This window comes from Ostrea edulis, chromosome 8 (assembly GCF_947568905.1).
Source record: "Ostrea edulis chromosome 8, xbOstEdul1.1, whole genome shotgun sequence".
NCBI lineage: Eukaryota > Metazoa > Mollusca > Bivalvia > Ostreida > Ostreidae > Ostrea > Ostrea edulis.
Window position 1 is genome coordinate 13889488 of NC_079171.1, and position 15346 is coordinate 13904833.

The 15346-nt window shown below is 35.2% G+C and overlaps 2 long non-coding RNA genes across 2 annotated transcripts; both read right to left on the reverse strand.

The window, feature by feature from the left end:
* Window positions 1-2266: 2266 nt before the first annotated feature.
* LOC125660701 (uncharacterized) lies at window positions 2267-14775 on the reverse strand. The gene is made up of 3 exons (XR_008797917.1): window positions 14709-14775; window positions 6797-6892; window positions 2267-3160 (listed from the first exon to the last, which is right to left on the reverse strand). It is a non-coding gene; the product is annotated as an uncharacterized LOC125660701 (long non-coding RNA).
* On the reverse strand, window positions 9644-12645 carry LOC125660695 (uncharacterized). The gene is made up of 3 exons (XR_008797920.1): window positions 12609-12645; window positions 12377-12432; window positions 9644-9726 (listed from the first exon to the last, which is right to left on the reverse strand). It is a non-coding gene; the product is annotated as an uncharacterized LOC125660695 (long non-coding RNA).
* Window positions 14776-15346: the final 571 nt, after the last annotated feature.

The window sequence follows — 15346 nt, forward strand, 5'->3', positions numbered from 1 at the left end:
TCCTTGTGATGTTTCCGGATCTGCTGACCTGGAAGATGTGATGTCCTCTGGTGTGATGTGCCGTGTCCGATGTCCTAAATGATAGCTGTCCTGTGAGTCTGTGACGTTTTCATGTGGAAAGTTTGTGACTCTGGGATGTGACTTTCCTGTTACTGGATTGTCTGTGATGCGTTGTTTGACCATGACTTTCTGTGTTGTGAACTTTTTGGACTGCTAAATTGCTATGATTTTATAGAGTAAAGTTTATCATACTGTAAATCATAGGTGTAATTCATTCATTTATTTGTAAATTGTATGTATCTATTGTAAGCTACAGTGCTGCAGGTTTAATTTATCGGAATTGGAACATTCCTCCTCAAAACGGGGGGGGGGGTGTAGTCAAATTGGGGTGTGGATTTTTAGTATTTCTGGTCGGGCTCGGAGTCTTCTGCACGTGATTTTCTCTCTCTCTTGCCCGCGAACTCTAGGCAAGCGGACGGGCATTTAATTGCGCAGCACTATAGTCGTATTTGTTGACCCCTTGTAAGTTGTTCTGTGTATTTGTTAATATATCTATTTATAAGTGTTTTCCCGGTGTTCGTTGTGTGTAGGAAATCACTTTAATGTATTACGAACACAGAATGCTAGTAGGTTACTACAGGAGCCCACATGGTTAGCTGTTCAGAGAAAAGTGCATCACAATGACACACTACTGGTACATACACAATTCTTTAAAGAAATCTCGATAGCCTGTACTCTTTACTTATAGTTTTATACTCATCTGTTCAACAATGACTTTATATTGCCCAGTAAGAAAACAATGACAGATTAAGATGTGTTATTGAACTACATCTTGCAAATTCGGTTTCAGTATTCTATGGATTTAAAACGAACCTTCTAAGTAAACATGATTCTTAATGTCGGGTCATTCTAGGGATTAACACATGCATCTAGGATATATAGCAAGAAAAAATGTGTCTGGAGGAATGGAAGAAATTCACACAATGATTTCAATACATAATTATGCTAAAAATTAGTCTAAAACTTATGTCTTATTATTACAAATTATAGAATAGAATTATTTCTAATCCAGAGCCCCAACAGGGCATCAGATGTTACACACATAAGGGAGCAAGCCACCCATGGGCCACATCGCTCACATGAGTCACCTTGGTCCATATCTGAAGACTTTCCATATATATTTGCATGTAAAACCTTTGTCCCTATTGTGGCCTCAATCTACCCCTGGAGGCCATACTTTTCACGAAGTTGAATCTGCACTATGTCAGAAAGCTTTCATTTAAATGTCAACTTCTTTGGCCCAATTGGTCTTGAGAAGATTTTTAAAGATTTTCCCTATATATTTTTATGTAAAACTTTGATCCCCTATTGTGACCGCATCATACCCCCGGGGGCCATGGTTTGAACAAACTTGAATTTGCGCTATATCAGGAAGCTTTCATGTAAATTTCAGCTTTTCTAGCTCAGTGTTTCTTGAGAAGAAGATTTTTAAATGACCCCACCCTATTTTAGCATTTTTATGATTATCTCCCCTTTAAAAGGAACATGATCCTTCATTTGAACAAATTTGAAAGCCCTTCACCCAAGGATGCTTTTGGTCAAGTTTGGTTGAAATTAGCCCATTGGTTCTGAAGAAGAAATCAAAAATGTAAAAAGTTTACAGACGGACAACAGGCGATCAGAAAAGCTCACTTGAGCTTTCAGCTCAGGTGAGCTGAAAAACCCAAAAGACCGAGTTAACATGAATTGAAACAAGACAAAATTACTTTGGACAAGAAGGAAGGAGTCACTGCACCTCATATGCTTATAGTTCAAGTAAACAATTCACAACTATAGTAGATGACTCATAATAATCATGCAAACATTTTGCCACCTTGCTCTCTCGAAGTAAAGAAGTTTTTCAAAGATATGACGTATTTTCAATATATGACCAATTTGGTTCCACTTGGGGTCCTAAACCTAGGGTTTGTAAATTTCACAAGTGTGGTAGAGGGTTCATTTCTGTTCCCCTTTATACATCTATACTTTATACCAAAATTGGTTAGAACTGGTTCAGGTGTTCAAAAGAAGAAGCTTCAAATGTTAAATGTTTATGACCAGTGAAGACATATAGCAAAAGGTCTCTTGAGCGATTCAAGTGACTCCGTAACGACAAAGCCAGAGTGATTACTCTAGCCAGTCTTAGGGACCTGCCATGTGATGGGGACCTAATAGTACTTTAATTTGTATACCAACAAACATGAATAAGAATGAATACCAGTAGTTTACTTTATAATAATAATAATGAGTTTATTCACCAATCAAGGGCACGTACAGTTTAACTAGTAATTAATTATAACAATATAAATAAATAACAATCATTCAGATCTACTACTACTCTGCACACATCTGATTATATATGAAATACTGATTTCAGACTGAATTTAAACTAACATAATGAAATATACAATAGAATAACCAAACTGCTTCACACATCTAAGGACAGTGCCAGTTTCAGAGACAGTGGATAATGATAATGTTGTGTGAATACATGTGAAGTTGTAATCAATATCAGTATAAGAGTTTAGTAAATACAATATGCAAGTATAATACACTTGTACAAGCAGGATCCAGTTGTTCTAAATGTTTTATGTCTAAAGCATGAATGTTTGAATAATTATATAAATGAAAATAATTGTGTTATATGAATACAAAAACAATTTAAAAAGTCAAAGAAAGCATGATTTGTTGACTTGATTCCAGGGTGTACCAAGGGACAGAACCTGTTAACAGTCTGGTTATAAATCATTTGCCAGACTGTTGGTCTTGTACTCCCAGTAACCAAGACAGCTTACAAGTGTAATACACATGTACATGCGGGATCCAGTTGTTCTGAATGTTTTATATGATATTATTAAAAAAAAAAAAGAAATTTCTGCCAAATGTATTCTCCTTGATGTACTTTTCACTGAACATGTGCAACCTTTAACTCTGTCCGTGCTGACTCAGACTGGTATGCAATAGTAACAACTGTTTACTACCTCTGTATAATGAATACATGTGTTAGTCGTCTCAAAACATCCATTAATCTTGAGGAAATATTACGCTTTTATTTCACAAAACCCAACAAATTTCCTTGCAGGAGTTGATGCATCAATTTGTTACATATGTCGTCTTATCTCTGTAAAGGAAATTTGGTCTTGTTAATTTTGTGTACAGTTTCATTTTAACAAAGTCATAGTTAATGATATTAAACAATAAAACTAATTTTGCAAATATTGCAAAATTCATGTGGCATGGTAGAGATCATATTTATGAGAACTTCATTCATTGTGTACACACAGGTCACGTGCTAGTTTGATGACGCGACCTCTAATTATAGAATGGAACTTCATTGGCAATGATCAAGTTCATTACATTTTAATGAGGTGTTTTAAATAAATTTCCCTTGAAAGTGATTTTAAATAGCTATTATTGATCTACAGAATTGACCAACTCTGTAATGTATATAAGTTATGTGATGCATAGAAATCTTGTGGTTTCATAATTGAAAAGTAGGTCTGTATGAAAATCACAAGGTTATACAGTCCTACCAATTTTCATGGTAAATGAATCTGATGACTATGTATGTCAGTTTGTCTCCCTGGGCCTCATCAGTCAGGGAAGAGATCAAACTGAGACACCAAAAGTGTAAGGGATAATCGCTGATCAATACCAAAATTCACATGTTTAAACATTAAAAAGATTATTCAAGAAACCAGGACAGTTTCGGCCCATTTTGAACTGAAATTCTGCAGCAATGAAACAAATCACATTAAAATGAATATATTCTCTTATAAATCTGTTAGTTTAAGTTAGTATTATGGGCCTATTAAAAAGTTGTTAATCAAAATGTAAGCAGAAAAGGGGGAAAATTTTATTCGCAAATTCTCGCTTGCATTAATTAACCTGCACCAACATTACACTAAACTAGAGCAAAGCTTGTTGCAAAGCAAAGAGAAGTCTTCCGTTGGAGCTGTGTGACATAAAAACCTTGAACTTGACGATATGTCCTTGGGTCAGGTCCTAATGCAGCCTCAGTTAACATGAAAATCTGTTGTAAGTATGAAATCTAAACGTTTCTTCATTACTTGATATGGCCAGAAATATAATACAACACAAAAAACAAATTTTCACCCACCAAAAATGTTAATTTCCCCAAAGTGGTTGATATTCAATCATTTTGTTCACATCGTTTATGAAAAGTGAGGGCCAGACAGAAATTCATCGACACGCAAAATTTTTTTTTATTAAAAGGCTTCCCAGAGTCTAGTGTAAGTGTATGTGTGGGAGGTTAGATTTACTACTTTGGGAACAGAAAAGAATTCTTTACGTTTACCGCAATTTACTACATTTAAAAAAAGTGGGAGGAGGGGGGGGGGCTGGATTGTCGATGAACATCTTCATAGTAAAATAACAGTAATATTTATGTTTGAAAAAAAGGCGGAGGGGACAGCCCTCCCCTCTGACGCCCCCACTCCTGACACTACGTGTCCGCATCCTTCAAGAACACATTTTCGACATCATCGACATGCAAAATTTTTTTAAAAAAAAAAGGCTTCCCAGAGTCTAGTATATATATATATATATGGGTGGAGGGTGGTTCATTAGTTAAGAAAAATGTCCGTCACTCAAATCGTAATTAAAAAAGCGTAGGGGACAAACCTGTCCCCCCCCCCTTCTCCCGATATTACGTGTGCGCATCCTTCTAGAACACATATTTTCATTTCATTTGTATCAGAAAAGAGTCTGTCATTCAAATCGTAAGTAACACACGTTTTATATATATATATATATATATATATATATATATATATATATATATATATATATGTATGTATGTATGCATGTATGTGTGTGTGTGTGTATGTATGTATGTATGTATGTATGTATATATATATATACAGTGCTTATGATATATAAAGAATATCATTTACAATATAATAGCTCCCTTTTTATCACTGACCCTATAGTTCTCACACTCTAAAAAAAATGCCCAAACGAAATTATCTTTCCCGCCAGATGACCGAAAATTGGTACACTAATTATTGTATTGAACAAATTGTCATAATCAATAGATCTATCAATTGACGAGTTCCACACTTTAATTGTGAATGTGTGTGTGTACTTGTCAGAACTTTGATAAGCAACAATTACCGGCCTACTTTTCCTTTGGTGTTGTACTGTAGTTTTTGATACTTACATGGAAATATGACCCCCCCCCCCCCCAAGACAATGGTGATTAAGTTCGTCATAAAGGGGTTGCCATCGTTTGTAAATCCACAAAATTCTTTCAGGTGCAGGACGAATGAGATGTTCATGTAGTAGAAGTAAATTTTTGATAAAGGTAGATTTTCCCGACATCGTTGGTCCCGCGACGATCATGGTGAAGGGTTGCACAAACTGAAACTTATCATCCATCATGCCTTCTGATACCATATTTTTTCTGGAGAATGAATGAGGTTCTGAGGAGGGGGAGGAGTGAAGTCCTGAGGAGGAGGAGGAGGAGGAGTGAAGTCCTGAGGAGGAGGAGGAGGAGGAGGAATGAAGTCCGGAGGAGGAGGAGGAGGAGGAGGAGGAGAGTGAAGTCCTGAGGAGGATATGTTCCATAGTTTGAGGATACGCTCCAGTGCTTTGAGGATATGGTTAATTGCTCCCATGAGCATTTCGCATATGTCTACTTTGATTATCAGGACGAGTAAAATCTCTCTGACAGACAGAGCATGATGTTGACTTCATGACTGCGGGGTGGATACTGACGACAAGTTGTTGAAAGACTCTTTATTTATTTTGCAGTTCAGTATGTTGCCATAAATTTATCTCATTTCATATCTATATAGTGTTCTCTTTAATGCAAAAAGTTGCAAATAGATTTCAAAAACAAAACTTGTCCTGCGAATAAAAGTTGGTTGACAGTACTGGTAAATTTAAAGATAATATCGGTACCAGTGGCAGATTCAGACAATTTTCAGTGGGGGGGGGGGGTGCCATCCTAGTTTGTACATTTTCTACCTAAGAGAGGAGTGGGGAGATAGAAACCCTGAAAAAAATACTTTTTCAAATTAAAAACAAAAAAAATATTCTACAAAGGGAGAGGGATTCAAACTTCCAACCCCCACCCCGGCCACTCTATATCTGCCACTGGGTACTAAAATTTCAATTGAACAAGCAGCTCCTCAGTGTATCGGTACTTATTAAATACAGTAAAAGAAATACAAAGTTTAGGTACCAGCATCATACAATTGCTAGAAAACATTGATAAGGTAATATGTTTTAAAATTCTCATATAGGATTTATATATGTTCTTGACCACAAAATTTTATAAAATAAGGAATAATGCACATGATGCATGGCTTTACACTACAGGTATTTTCCACTATTGAAATAAATGTTTAATATTGGTAACCATGCTCAATAAGCTTATGTTACAAAGCAACATATTTTTGTAAAACTTAAGTAATTAATTTAGGGATATAATCAATCATCCTAATTAGTGTTAGAGTCAGACCCATGAACTCAGTCACATCCTAATCAGTGTAAAGTCAGGCCCGTGAATTCGATCACATCCTAATTAGTGTTAGAGTCAGGCCTGTGAACCCAATCACATCCTAATTAGTGTTAAGAGTCAGGCCCATGAACTGGATCACATCTTAATTAGTTTTAGAGTGAACTAAAAATATTATGACACATCATTTCTAGATCTATGTAAAAGTGTTTCAAACAATATAAAAAGCAACATAATTAATTATCACAGCCATTCTACAGCCACCATCTATACCGTATGTGTACTTCCTTTAGTGGGATTCGAATTTGGCGGATTTCGCGACCAATCATGCTCATCCACCACATGGTGTAGAACCCCAACCCACGTACCCTGAAAAACATTTACATCTCACAAAAATCGTAATTGTCATTTGCAGTCAATTCATTTACATTACACTGACAAAGAAACTTGATGTGACCTACATCTCTTTATTATGCAATACAACTGATTTTAAAAATTATATACGCACCAGGAATTATCCAGTTCGCAAACATTCCAAAAATAGTCATATAGTTAACAATACCTTTGGACCATTTTTATAATTACGTGAGGCTTCCATTCCTATCCAGCCCGCTATGTTCTAAGCATTTCAAGCAGCTGGTATGCATACGGAAAGCAGGTAGACGTTGCCCGAGGCTGATATGACATATGATTTGGAATTTGGTATATAATATTCTATTTATCATATACTGCACTGTTTCATATTTTAATAATTTCATATGAACGGGATTGTATTTTTGATGTTTTTTTTTCTTCTTGTAAAATAATATTCTTGTTATCCCATGCGCGTTACGTTTTTGCATTTTAAAGGTAAATCAAGGAATATTTGAAACATTGCTTTTCAATGGTAAAAACCTTGATACAATGATTTACTCTAGTAAAAACTTATGTACAATGAATCACTATAATTGTACATCTCCGGTACATTGATCAGCTATGGTACATGTAAAAACTTTGATATATCAATTATAATAAACTGTGGTAAATATACATTGATTTACTACAGTAGAAATATTGATACGTTAAATGTTCCTAACGAATACGTAATTTTCGGTTTGACATGCATTTTTGCACGCCGGTCTGATATGTGATAGGGGTTTTCGAACCAGTCGCTGATATCGGCTATTTTGAAGACACCCGTATCACGCAGTGCAGAATCTGCATAATTATCCCCAAGTATATGATTAATGTAATATTGACTGAACAATTTCTTTTATTCTTTCATTATAATAATCGTGATAAGGAGATCTACGTGTATATATTTAACTCCATTGAATAAAACAACAATGTAAATCACAATCGTAACGTTTAACATTAACATAATTAAATCTTTATCAAAAGCAAATAATAGAAAGGTAGAAACTATAGTCATCATAACAGTAACAATAAATCGAAAAAAAAACCCACATACACCAAACAGCCCCAATAATCCATTGCAATTGGACGAATCAAATTCTCTGCAAACATGAACCACTGGTGGTGTTTGTAATGCAGCAAACGACCTCTCTCCTAAATTTCAATGTAACCCTTTCTCCACAGAACCTCTCCAACTAGTGGTCTTTGGATGGTCTGCTGACATTGGAAACTCGAGATTTCCCCTGGATATATCTGGATCCCGGTATTTATGGTTGGTGACCATTTAATTCTGGAGAATGACACTGTTCCCTTTTGCCTTTGGCGATTAACCTTCTGTCGGTGCCTCAAGATCTGTCCGTTCTTCACATGAATTGGAACTTGGTGATCATCCTCTCGTATGTCATCTTACAGTGTTAGGGGAGTGTTGTTTTTCTTATATTTTTCATGACATGCTTAGGCAGGGCATATGAACTCTTCCTCGGGTTGAGGATCCGGGTCCAGCAACAGCACGGCTCCCTAGGATCGGAGATCCTCAGCAACTCTTCTTCCTCAATCATGACTTCAAGTATGTCCATGGGAATATGAAGTTTAAATACGAACAAAATATTTCTGACACCCAGCAGAATAGCTGCCTTACTAATTCAGCAATTATGTTCTGTGGAATTTGCTGCTGATCCTCATTGTCAATTTAGTACCCATATGCATCGGATTACTAGGAACAGATATGATTGATTCTCACTCAAGCAAGCATCAAAATCAGTTGCACTTTACATATTCAAATAAAGGATCAAATATATGTAACGAAAAAATGGTTTCCAACTATTATATGACGATACACAAGAAATCAATGTACGAAAGTAAAGAACGTTTTCAGAATGAATAATCACCGGTTTACCAAACCAAATTCACAAGACGCTGTACTACATGAAATAAAATAAAAGACCAGACGAACTGTAACCTCGCTGCAAGTCAATGCTAGACCTACCCAAATGCAAATGGCTGATTCAATAACTCATCTGCAACATGATTAGATCTAGCAAACTCTTTCTTCCTGCACCAAAACAATCAAACACAAAGTAAATAGCACCCAACAATATAACTCCTGTTCCTCTTCGTAATGGTGAATGAAGGTTGAAATGCTGAAGCATGTATTCATTGAGTGACCATCCAATTTTCTCTCCGATCCGATTCATTATCATCACCATGGTCGTCATTTTCTCTCCGATTCGAGTTGCAGTGGCCGCTTCTTTTTCGATCCTCATCATTATCATCACCATGGTCGTCATCAGCATCATCGTCATCAGCATCACCATCATCAATACGCTTCTTCATACCGAAATACCGAAACATTTCTCATACACACCCACGTACGAGGGCAGTTTGCTAAAATCCCTTGTACGTGCACCCCACAACCACTCCACTATCATACAAGACTTACCTGAATGCAAAACAATGAAAGTATATGCTACATTTGTTCACTACTTTATTGGTGATTAATGACTGAGATAAACAAAGTCACGTATGTAATAAATGTACACTAAAGCTTTAATCTAAAAAGTTAGTGTCAAGTTCATGAAATTGTCAAGCTTTAAAAATCTGCCTGTTACAATTTCTTCCTGCCAAACAAATCTGATGAGTGTTAGTTATTGGTTTGTGACAACAGCAGCATGAGTGATTAAGTATTGTGCAGGGGTCACAAATCAAATGCCCACATGATATTATCACTCGCGTCGCTCGAGAAGCGTTACACGATTTGCACTGCAACATTCTAATCATCTGTTCATTCTCTCTTTGCAGTATTTGCTCCTCTGAAATAAAATCATAATTGTTCAAGTAACTCGGACGAGTATTCACAAATCCTATGCAAAAAGTGTAAAAGAAGAATACACGTTTATTGTTACCAAAAAAAAAACAACTCTGATTTAACAGAAACTTATGGATGAAAATTACAATTTCCAAATCTATTAACTGTGGAATGTGCATAGAAACTCTTAACAATGACCTTTCTATATCAAGTAAGCAATTCCACAAAATGCAATTTAACTGCCTTTTGAAGCTCACATTTGAAAGGCAGATTAACGCTGAACATAAAATGCGGTCAGTTAACTGAGAAGATAAGAAAGAGGTTGATTGATTGATTATTTTATGTCTGTCGAAATTCCTCCCCCCCCCACATATTAAGACATCACCAGCGGTACACATTTAGGTGAAGTACCACAAATATAGACCTCCGCTAAGCCGTTGCAGTGAAGGTTTTTTATAGTGCTAACGCCTGCTGGACTCGGGACCTCCGTTTTTAAGGTCATATCAGAAAGACCTGTGATTCTCACTTCTAAATGCTGAGTGATTTGGCGACGGAGCAATATCTACTTATTTTAACGTCTTAGGCTTGGCACGAGCGGGGCACGAAATCACAACCTCCCGGTTACAAAGCGAAGGCTCTACCACTGAGCTACCGATACCGGTCGGTAAGAAATGAGAGACATTTATATGTTGATAAAACTTTTCTCGAGTACGTGTGGTAACTGATGCATCGACTACGTTCCATACTGCACGAATAACACCCCAAATACCTGTTTCTTGGTCATAGTCTGGCATTTCAACCTCTGTCACCGATACTTTGTTCACCTACAAAAGGAGTTCCTTTGTAATGCCTTGTGTTAGCTTTCGGTATTTGCACCATTAATTTTTTATGTATAATATTTAAACAAAACGGGATTCATAACATTTACCAGTTTTATAGTTCTAGTGAGACTTCCGGTAATAGAACGCAGACGCTGCGTACACAGGGGCTTGTCTTCCGGATTGTGGAAATATTAAAACAAGAGACCCACAGACCTTATTGGTAACCTGAATACTAGTGAAAAAGTATCACTACTTCCATGGGCTATGAAATCTAGAAAAAAATTCCTGTTCTGAATATCTAAGCTAAATTCTAATGTTAAGCAACAGTATAAAACAAGATGTGTTCTTAAAACTTCACTGCCCTCAAAAGTGCACACACTGATGAAAGGCTTTAAATAATAGGTGTATTAAATTAAAACATCAAAATATATGACTAATTTGGACTCATCCTAAAGTCATAATCCTGGGTTTTGAAATTCACCATTTTTGTAAATCCTTTTCTGCTATTCCTAAGTATGCAATACATTTAGATTTTAGACAGTATCAGCAAACTTACACATAAATACTATATACTAAGTTTGGCCCCATCCTGGGGTCAAAACCCTTACTCTGGGGAAAATCAAATTTACAATTTTGGTAAAAGACTACCTGCTATATCCATTTAGTTTCAATATAGTATCAAAAACACTAAAGAAAATGTTATTTAAGTGTTTTACACATAAACACTATATAACAAGTTTGGCCCCGCCATGGGGTCAGAAACGCTACCCCGGGGATCATGAAATTTACAATTTTGGTAGAGGCCTTCCTGCTCTACATCACTATGGATTTAGCTTTTCTTCCATGCGTGTGGTTCTTGAGAAGAAGATTTTTGAAAATTGGTAAATTTTGGACAGTTTTTGCCCCGCCCCTAGAGACCCAGGTGTGCTGGAGTCCTGAAATTTATAATTTATGTCCCCTTTGTCCCAATAATGCTTCATAGCATATTTGAAAAGAATTGGACTGGTAGTTATTAAGAAGAAGTTAAAAATGTTCAATAGTTAACTCACGACGGACGACGACGGACGAAAACCAATTGCAATAGGTCAGCTGAGTTTACTCAGGTCACCTAAAAAGATAAGAATATGAATCCTCCCAAATTTCGCGTTTGAATCGTTCTGATAAACAGGCCAACACGTGTTGTTAATTGATACATCGTCTAAATCACACCCCATGTACATAGTGTCATACACGAGGATCAATGCCAGGGATGAAATCCGCTACATTGGAAACAGATGTCTTCACTCGGTTCAACATCCGTTTCTGTACTCTAGACTTACGTTATTATAACATTCTAATTTTGAATTTTGTATTCTTAATAGGAGTTATCTGTTTGTCATATTCACCTTTTCATAATAGAAAATTATAAACTTATTTTTACATGATGTAAACCTACCACTGCTATATGCGATAGACGCCGCAGTTATATCACTTGTGTAAATTGAATTCTACAACAAACTAGTACATACAAGTCATGGTCACAATCCGTCACAATCCATATCCCTAGCACGAAAAGCCATTCTAAAAGGCGAAATTTCTTATACTTTCACGTGAAATCAGTCAAGAACTGTAAGTTTTAAGTACATGTATGTAAGAAAGAAACATGTTGCAGTCAATAACATAGGCTAACGACCTTAGCAAATACATTGACATTTTTATGTCTCCAGTTATGAAATAGGCTAATTCGAGTGTACTAGTGCAATATTATGCTGCAGATTTCATTTTTGTACATATAATAATCGATTATTATATTTTGGTGTGAATTCCTTGAATTTTGTAACTGCTAATGCTTACGTCTTGTTCTGAAATTATCTGCAAAGTGTTGTCCCTCAGATATATTTGTGTCGTTTCTGCTACACAAACAGAAATACAAAGAATAGAAATTTTATCTGTAGACTTTTAACCTTTTATAGTTATCGGTCACTTGAATCTTCTTTGTTTTGTTTCTCCGCATACACAGGTTTGCATACAATTAATTGAATTAAAATTTAAACGAAATAATATATAAATGATTAAAACATCTTACCACGGTCTTGAACCTGTGCACATTGGTTTTAAAAGACATTCTCCTCGATGTTTTACGACAGAATCGGACAAACTAGCAAACTATTCAGAAACAGATAATATGAAAATTTTCAGCACTAAAAATAGATTTTTAAAAGTCAGCTAAAAATAGATAGTCAGGTATTACCAACAAATGATTGTTGTTTTGGGTCTGTTGTGAAAGGAGTATGAAAGCATTGCTGACGGTAGAATTTTAAAAACTTTTAGATGGTTCTAGATATACATACTATATACCACAATATGTGGTATGAAATTCCACGTCAAAATAAGTAGGAATTGGATGTTTTCACCAGCATCAATGGCAAATTTGCGGTCTTAAAGTATCGCACTAGGGCACAAAAACAGACAACAACAATCCTCACCAATATAGGTCAAATTTGATTAATTAGTGCAAATAGAACACCCTGTTTGCAACAGGAAAACCACAAGCAAATCCACAAGCATATGACTACCAAAATAAAGTAGATATTTATTTCCGAGATCTGAATATCATCAACACAAACTTTCATTATATTTACCCTTAAACATTTAGTCGTTGAAAAGCTGACCAACACAAAGTTTGTATATATGTGATTGAGATAATGGTCAAAAAGATTAAAATGAAACACGATTAAAATTTTCACTGTCGTCTTGATCTGTTGTGAAGCATCCGTGCGCTGTGATTTATGTATACCTAGTTTACTATACATGTCTCATATGAAATTGTAAAACAAAGGACAATACTGATTACCGTTTTCACTCAAATATCAACACATTATTTGAAAACCAATGATCAATGATTTCGTCAACCCCGCTGCGAATGTAGACTTAACGCTGTACGATATGTTTGAGAATATGGGCCCATATTCACAAAATATCTTATGACTAAGCTGAAAAATAATTTTATCTGATAATTAAATGCCGATCACAAGGTCATTTAGTCTGCATTAAAGTTTTATAAACCATTGATGTACTTTACATATTAATTAAAATTGTGTACAAGAAATGAAAAATAAGAAAATTACAGTGTTTGTAAATTTTGGTATTTTTGGAATAGGTCAAGAAGGTCGTGCATGGTCAATTTATTTATATTTAGATACTTGTTAATCTTTTATGTTGTGTACTTGTAGATCCCAAAGTAATTAGATATGTCATACAATTTTGTACATGTACATATCCTGTTTGATCACTAGGGAGAGGGCTCATTTAGGCTAAGCCTGCTACGCAGTCCCACCAAATTTTTGAATAAATGTTTAAATTTAAAACACTATTTGGAACGTAATTTATATTACTTCATAGAGCTGTATCAATGTTAAAAGCTTTTCCAGCAGGTTATTCAGTGTAGAATCTACGTCAACCTACAACTTTTGCATCAGTATCAAAATATGGTGAAATGTATTTCTTTCAACCTTAAAGCTTCAACGAACAAATATACATATACAATAACCTCTACTGTTTTTAATGAAAATGTAAAGATAATGAGCAGAAATCTCATAACTCCTATAAAGAATACAAAGAACACAGTTGTCCACTCATGAACCACTGGTATAAATCTGTTCAATTATCAGAAAACTGATTACTCAAGGTTCTATATTTAGAAACAGTTTATTTGGGAATTTTCAGCACTAAAATAAGAAATTTGGAAATTGAGCTAAAAACAGATACTTAAGCATTTGAAGATCATAAAATGTTATTTCCACTTTAACAAAATGTCTATTATGATGGTTTTCAACTTGCTAGGCAAGTGAAGAGGACATCTATAAAAATAAGATAAAGTTCAAAGAATGATTAGAGGATCGTTAAAATAAATTCTGAAACAACAACTCTCGTTTATACATCATATCCAGTTAAGAACACTAAAAATACCAAGTGTACAACCATTAAAACAAACAAACTGATAAACACCGTCAGAAAGCTAGAGATAAATTACCTTTCGGACATCTTAAGATATTCACAACCAATCTGCACATAGTTATCGTTCATTTCAATCTTGTTTGTTTTGTTTCTGCGCAAATACAGGTTTGCATACAATTAATTGAAACAAAATTAAACGAAATATATATACAGGATTAAAATATCTTACCACGGTCTCGAATCTGTGCACAATGATTTTTTAAACCCTTCTCCTCGACGTTTTGCAACAAAATCAGACAAACTAGCAAACTATTCAGAAACAGATAATCTGAAAATTTTCAGCACTAAAAATAGATGTTTAAAAGTCAGCTAAAAATAGATAGTCAGATATTACCAACACATGATTGTTGTTTTGGGCCTGTTGTAATAGGGGTATCGAATCATTGTAGACATTGAAACCCAAATTCTGGACCAACATTTGCATCATGATTCGTGAATCTACACTACAGAAAAACAAATACCAATTAAATTGCTGCATCTGTCAGCTCTTTAAAAACATTTTTTAAAAGTATTTTTACCAAACACATTAATCCCCTGTTGTGGTCTTAAGCAGGTTCGAATTCATGCAAATTGATAAATTAAATCTTAAATTTGTTCTGCATCAGAAGTTTTTTTTTTTTAAAAATCATTTGTACATGTATATTCCAAAGTAATATTTTATATCCCTATTGCTCCCCATCCCAACCCCAGGGCTTGGTGGCATGGTGTGAAAAAAACTCAATAAGGTGTTGTGATTTAAACAAATTTCCAACTACATGAATTTACATGAAGATTGCTGCTTATCAATTTGAAAGTTGCACTTTTCAA